Raw genomic sequence first — 8040 nt, forward strand, 5'->3', positions numbered from 1 at the left:
CACACGTAGTTTGTGTTCTGGGTCAAGGCATCAACAGTGTTTATCTCATCAAAAGAACAGACACTCTCCAACACTTATTTTTTTAAACGTCTAAAGAGATTTATTTCATTTTTAATCGTTTGTGTGTGTACAGGCGTCAGAGGCCTCCGAAATCCTGGAGCTGGAGTTTTAAAGGAGGTTTGAGGTATCCTAATGGGCTGGAATTCAAACTCATGTTCTCCAAGAGCAGTCCTGGCTTTTAACAGCTGAGCCATCTCTTCAGCTATTTAAGCCTGGCGGTTAAGGCTCTGGGCAAGCAGAATGTCTTCTCTCCAGAGCCCGAGTGTGATGCTTTACACCTGTAATCCCAGCACTTAAGCTGAGACAAGATAATGAAGGCTACATAATTAAAAAAAAAAAAAAAAAAAAAAAAAAAAAGCTTTCTCTTCACCATCTATTCATCTGGGGCTCCTGTATTTGATTCCTCAGCCCACAAACAGAGGTGGAAAGCCTGCTGACCTCTGGGGAACCCAAAGACAGAGATATACCAACCAAAAAATGCCAACCCACTGGCTGGTAATTCCCACTCTGTGTGCCTGGGGTCAGGAACTTGCAGAGGACATAACTAACTTCCTGACTCCCTCACATTTGTGAGTCTGCCTAGGTAGCTCCCACTTAAGGCCTTGAAACACTGAAATTTAACTGAACAAGTCCTATCTGTACCAACTGATAGGCAAGACCTGGTGTAGCAGACAAATATCCAATCACTGCTGGCTGAAACCTCCAGAGCAGAGGGAGTGGCCATCCCTCATCTCTCCCTCTTGTCTATGCTTCCCCAGCACTGGGGTTATGAACCAACGCCCTCTTGTGATGTGCTGGGAATCACAGTAAGGTCTTCAGACTTATACTAACTGAGCTATCCACAACACAAGAATTTAGATTTAAACTATGTGGTGGTTTGAATGAAAATGACCATCATAGATAGGCTCATATGTTTAAATATTTGGTTTCCAGTTGGTGAAATTATGTGGGAAGGATTAGGAGGTGTGGCCTTATTGGAGGAGGTGTGTCACTGGGGGCGGGTTTTGAAGTTTTAAAAGCCCACAGTCATTCCCAGCTACCTCCCTCTACCTCTGCTTGTGCGTCAATATGTGAGGTTTCAGCTACTACCCTAGCACCATGTCTGCCTTGACTGCTGTCATGCTCCACACCATGATGTCATGAACTCCAACCTTCTGGAACCTATGTAAGTCCACAATAAACTCTTCTAAAAGTTGTCTTAATCATAGGTCTTATTGCAGCAGTAGAAAGTAACTAAAACAATGATTCTTTTCCCCTTGAGTTTTTTTTTTTAACTTAAAAAATTTACTCAACCAGGAAGTTGTGGGATACACCTGTAATCCCAGCACTCAAGGAGGCAGAGGCAGGAAGATCTCTATGAGTTCAAGGCCAGCCTGATCTACAAAACCAAAACAAGTTCAAGGGCAGCCAGGGCTCTTACACTGACAAACCCTGTCTCAAAAACAAAAACATAAAACAACAAAAATCTTTTATTAAAGTTTATATGTGTATGTATAACCTAAATGAATATATGTGCACCAAATACATGCAGTGCATGAGGAAGTGAGAAGCATCAGGTCCCCTAGAACTGGAGTTACAGGTTATGAGCCACAGTGAAGGTGCTGGTTAGAGACAACTCAGGTCTTCTGCAAGAGCAGCTAGTGCACCTAATTCTGATCAATCTCTCCAGGCCTCTCCTTGAATTTTCTTAAAATGATACAATGAATACAACTTACTTTGTGTGATTTGTTTACAAAGGAAACTGAGTATCAATATGATAAACAGAAGTCAGAATCAATTGTCACAGCAGGTGGAACCATCAAAATAAATGCAGCACCAGTCAGGGTTGAGGAGAGTAGCTAACATAGCAGGCTGCCAGCCTGTGGCTTGAGTTCTGCGTGAGCCAAGTGAAGCACACAAAGGGCATCAGAGACACAGCTGGACTTGGAGAAAGAGTGGTCTCTTCATTTTAGACATCAGTGTTATCTCCACAGGTTCCCAGACCACTGCCACTCAGGAAAAACACAGTTGGTTAGATGGAGGATCACCAGACGGAGACATTGCTGTTGTCATGTGGTAGGATGTGCTTTCCTTTAAGAATCAAGAACCTGGCCAGGTGGTGGTGGCACAAGCCTTTAATCCCAGCACTCAGGAAGCAGAGGCAGGTGGATCCCTGTAAGTTCAAGACCAGCCTGGTCTACAGAGCAAGTTCCAAGACAGGTTCCCAAATTACAGAGAAACCTTGTCTTAAAAAACAAACAAACAAAAAAAAAACAACAAAACAAAACAAAAATAGAATCAAGAGACTGGAGAGGCTGGGTGGTGATAGTGCGTGTCTTTAACCCCAGCACTCAGGAGGTAGAGGCAGGCAGATCTCTGTGAGTTTGAGACCAGCCTGGTCTACAGAGCAAGTTCCAGGATTGGCTCCATAGCTACTGAGAAACCCTGTCTCAGAAAACAAGAAACAACAAACAAACAAATAAGTAAAACAGACTGGAGAGATGGCTCGGCTCTTGCGGAGAGTCTAACATCCAGCTCCCAGGACCCACATCTGGCTGCTCACAGTGCTCTTCTGCACAACTGGCTGACGACGAAGGAACTTCCAGCATGAAAGTACAATCCAATCACAAAATAATCAAGGGGTGGATATTACCAGCAACACTATTTCACTCACTACAAGGGATCATTTTTTAAAATAAATTGAAATGGGCAGTCTTGATGACCTTGACCTTTGACCGTGTAACCAACAGAGGCTCTTGAGAATCAAGCCACAAAATAAGACACATGGACAGGAGGTGCTGGCTCTGCTAACCTAAGGTAACAACTTCACTCAACCCCAAGATTTCATTCCATTTTGTTTTATGAGACAAGATCTCCCTTTGTAGCCTGGGCTGACCTTGGACTCACAGTAATCTTCTTGCCTCCCTCTCCTAAGTACTGTCATTACTGCATGAACCACCATACTTGACATGAAGCCTGGAGCTCCTGAATGCCTCAATCTTGCTGAGGTGGGAGAAAAGGAGGAGGAAGGGAAAGAGAAACAAAGGGATGACCTGCAGCTTTTCTTACCAATCCTTGCCTTTCTTTATTCCTTTCTTTTCTTCCTTCATTCCTTTTGTTGCTGTTGTTTTGGTTTGGTTTGCTTTATTTTTTTGAGACGGGGTTTCTCTGTGTAACCCTAGCTATCCTGGAACTCACTCTGTATTCCAGGCTGGCCTTGAACTCACAGAGATTGACCTGCCTCTGCTTTCAGAGTGCTGGGATTAAAGGCATGTGCCAGTACAGCACTATTTCTGCATTTCTTTTTTGTTTTGTTTTGTTTGTTTTGTTTTTGTTTTTGTTTTTTTGTTTTTTGAGACAGGGTTTCTCTGTGGTTTTTATATTTTTGGTTGTGAGCCTAGCCTTTAACGGCTGAGCCATCTCTCCAGCCCTCTCTGTGGTTTTTGGAGCCTGTCCTGGAACTAGCTCTTGTAGACCAGGCTGGTCTCGAACTCACAGAGATCCGCCTGCCTCTGCCTCCCAAGTACTGGGATTAAAGGCGTACACCACCACCGCCTGGCTCTTATTTTTTTTTTAAATATTTATTTATTTATTATGTATACAATATTCTGTCTGTGTGTGTGTATGCCTGAAGGCCAGAAGAGGGCACCAGACCCCATTACAGATGGTTGAGAGCCACCATGTGGTTGCTGGAACTCAGGACCTTTGGAAGAGCAGGCAGTGCTCTTAACCTCTGAGCCATCTCTCCAGCCCTGGCTCTTATTTCTGCATTTCTAAGAAGTAATTTTCCTTCCTCCCTCAACCAAAGCTGGAGATGGATGGAAAGGAAGATGAAAGAGTTTGGCTTTGAACATTCCACTCTTGATTAGGAGGGAGGGAAGGCAGGTCTTACTCTCTAGTCCATACAAAATGTTTTGAATATCTGTTCCCCAGATTTCATTTGTTGAAGTCCTGGTTCTTAAAGTTATAAATTAATGACATTGGAAATGGAAGGTGATGGGGTTATGAGGATGCTGACTCATTAATGGTTAATCAATTCATGAATTAATTGATTAGTGGGTTATTGAGGAATTAGATCAATAGAGAGTGGATGTATTGTAAGACTAGGGTGTAGCCTAGTGTTACTGGAGTGGAAGGTCCTTCTGTCTATGTGTTGCTTTTATTGGTTAATGAATAAAGAAAACTGCCTTGGCCTGATAGGGTAGAACTTAGGTAGGCGGGAAAGACTAAACTAAACGCTGGTATAAAGAAGGGCAGAATCAGGAGCCACTATGGAGCCGCTGCCAGAGTCAGACATGCCAGAACTTTGCTGGTAGGCCACAACCTCGTGGTAATACACAGATTAATAGCAATGGGTTAATTTCAAGGCTAAGCTAGCCGGGCAGCCGAACAAGCAGGCCCTCTTTGCAACATGTTACATCATGTATGAAGCCTGAATTCTATCCCCAGAAACATAAACAAGTTTGACTGTCTTGGCTTTCTCTTGCTATATGATATTCTATGTCATCTCTTGACTCTTTGGAGTCCTGGCTAGTAAGAAGAACCTCTCCAGGTGCAGTCCCTCAACCTTGAACTTCACAATTATAATAAATACATTTCTTTGTCTTTTCAAGTACTTATCCTCCATTATTTTACTAAAGCAATGGATAACAAACTCATTGGAACCATGATGTGTGGCAGCTAACTACAGAAGTACCCTCAATACCCATTCCTCTACCCTAGTTACAATGACCAACATAATCCAGTTTACACTGGAATGTCTCTGTTTTAGCACAGAAAGTTCCTTGTCCCAGGGACCCATGCAGTCCAAGAAAACTTGGAAGGTAAAGTTATCCCAGTTACAGCTTTACTATCCAGGCTGTACAACACCATCCCAGTATCTTCTCCTTGCTCTAGCCCTGCTTGCTGAGCTGTTCTATTAGTACACGCACTGCTGCTGAAGGATCATCTGTTCTGAACATGGTCTTGCTCAGTGTCACTGTGTTCAGACCAGCAAATCAGTTGGACAAAACTCAAATAAAAATTTAGACCATTTCCAATAATGGTGGAATAGATTATCCCAAATCCTCACTTCAAAAGAAAACATTATTTCTCAAGGCCCTGTGGGAGCAGAATTCCAGAGGAAGGGGTTAACAAGGGTGATGCTGGCTTAGGGATGTCTAAAAGGGTGCAGTCAGGATGTTAGCTTGAGCTATGGTCTCCTGAAGACCTCACTGAGGCTGGAGAATGACCATCCATGGTGACTCATATAATTTAATGCTAGTTAATAGCAGGAGGTCGCAGCTTTTTTTCCAGCAGGCTGTTTGGGTATTCTCTCATAGAAACTGGCTTCTTCCAGACTAGCGAGAATAAGAGGCTATCTTCAATGACTTGGAAGTAGGTTGCACTCTGTCATTTCTACCCATCCTATTGGTTATACATGTGGGGTCAGATCAGCGTGGGAGTGGGCTATACAAGAGTGTGAATACCAGCTGGGCCTCTAATCCCAGCTACAAGGAGCCTGTGTCAGGAGGATCTCACGTACAAAGAATGTCTGGGCTACAGAGTGAGTTCAAGGCTGGCTTGAACAATTTAGTGAGACCATATCTCAAACTAAAAAGTTATAAGAGGGCTGAGGATCTAGTTTATCAGAACACTTGCCTAGGATACAAAGACCCCAGGTTCAATTTTTAGTACCAAGTGTGTGAACGCCAACATCCAAGAATGCCAAGGGCATATTGGTTACTACATTAGGTTTTACAGAAGGTCCATCTTAATGATTTGAATTGGACTCAGTCCTCAAGCTCAGCATGTTCTCCTTTTTCCAGTCTGAAGGTAGAACCCAGCATAACAAGAATGCTAAAGCAAGAATTTTACCCCCAGTCCTTTTAGTCTGTCTTCGGCAAGCAAGCCTCCCCAGCATCCCCAAGTCCTCCTGTCTCAGGGCGTCCATCTCTATCAACCTTCCCATTCATCCCCTTGTTCTCTGAGGTACCTTCCTACCCACTGTAAGTCTGGGACATCTCTTGGGTGTGTCTCCCAACCATCCCTGCCTCCTCTGCAAGGAACAGGCCCGTGCTCTCAGCTTCCCCCCTCCCTTTCCCGAGCCACCCTCTAAGAATCCACCTTCATAACTCTTTGCCAAGGCCTGCTGTCCACTCACGGAATGAAATGAGAGGAGCCAGGGACAGAGACAGATGAGCAGCGCTGGGCAGAGAGGAGCAGGCAGGTTCATAAGTGTGAAATATGGACAAACCTGCCACCATCTATTCTCGGGGACAAATAGATCATCAGCGAATAGGCTACAGCAGAGCCCGGAGACAAATTACCCAGCTGTGGCACTGTCACCTGCTCCTTATTGATGGCCTTTTCTGCTCGGGCACAACTGCTCTCTGAGAACTGTACCCTCCAGCTCCCATGGGACCCCAACAGGAGAGATGGTGGTTAGAAAGCTTTTATGCCTCTGCTGGGGCATGAGCCAGAAGACTAAGTCCAGCCCTTTGTTCCCAGACATCATATGCACGTATGAATAATGTGACTTTCACATAGTACTACTAAGCATATTAATAAAATCCATTGTGTGTAAGTGATAAATAATACAAGTGCTCCCCAAAACTTATCTCAGGTATTCAACAATTTCAAAGCTGTTGGCTTGGAATGAATTATAAACCGTGTGCACAAACTATTGCCACAAGATGGCACCACCTTGGTCTGGAAATGCAAGCTTGAATATGGGTTCTACTGAGTGACTGTAGCCATAGTTTGTTTGGACTCTAGTCTATCGGCCATTCACTTAGCGTAAACTGAAGAGAAACAGCAACATCATATGAGCATATGCAGAGTAGGTATTGGATATGATAAGGAAACTAAGATGAGCTGGGCAGTGGTGGCACATGCCTTTAATTCCAGCACTCGGGAGACAGAGGCAGCCTGGTCCACAGAGCGAGTTTCAGGCCAGCCAGAGCTATCCAGAGAGACCCTGTCTCAAAAAACAAAAGAAAAAAACAAAAGAAAAAGAAACAAAGATGAAGACTGGGCCACCCGTGTGACCTGTGATACTATTTATGGAGAGTATGTCTGTTAGTATTCAGGCATCTGTACCGGCCTGCCCTTGGGGTTCTGACAGAATACATCCTCAGCTGCAGCCACTAAGAGCACCTCCCGTGCACATTCCCTTTTAAAAAGAGCCCCGCCCACCTCCCATCTCTGCCTCTTTCCTCTTCTGCCGCTCCTGTCTCCCCTCACCCCTTTTATGTTCCCTTTCCTCTAACAAAAAACCCTCCACGTGAACTCTGTTGCATATCATCTTTCTCTCTCTCATGCCACTTTTTAAATTACAACCCTGGTTCCCTGATCAGGAAAGGCTCTCCTGGTGCTTCCTCCTGCCCGAAGAGTTTGAGGCACACAGGGACCCTGGAACCCAGTCCACATACGACAACCTCACTTCTCTAACAGATCACTGGGTTCTTCCATTAAATACTGGCATGATTGGTGAGCCCCCACTTCTCCACCTCTGGCCATTTCCACGGGTGAGGACTTGTCTCTTGAGAGTGATTTCTTGCCTTTTGACCTCATCAAGGGCTGGTACCAGGCAACTATGGCTCTTTGGGGCTTGGAGCCCTTGGCCCCTGCTGTGTTTGATGAATCCCTGAGAAGCCTGTGTCTTCTTGAAATCAACCCTCTCTGAATTCCTGGGATGCTAGGAACTACAGACCCTTGGGTCTCACTTATCTGCCTCACTCATGGGAATTCTGACATCATCTATATCTCTGAACTGTTGCACTCAGTGTCCAACATTAGGGCTTCTAAACTCATCTGCCTTTGCAGTCAGATCTGGTCCAAATACACCTTAGATACTGCTTTCTCATCTGCTGTCTTCCACCTGTAACAAATCTGCTTTCTTGTTCGCTGATGGCTTTGCTGCCATTCAGTAGTCAATTGGGTCTCTGGCGGGGTTACCTGTGTTATGCCCAAATCCGCGAAGTCCCCCAAAAGCCAACAAGGAGACCAAGTTCTGTATGT

This window comes from Chionomys nivalis, chromosome 6 (genome assembly GCF_950005125.1).
Source record: "Chionomys nivalis chromosome 6, mChiNiv1.1, whole genome shotgun sequence".
In the NCBI taxonomy this organism is placed as follows: domain Eukaryota; kingdom Metazoa; phylum Chordata; class Mammalia; order Rodentia; family Cricetidae; genus Chionomys; species Chionomys nivalis.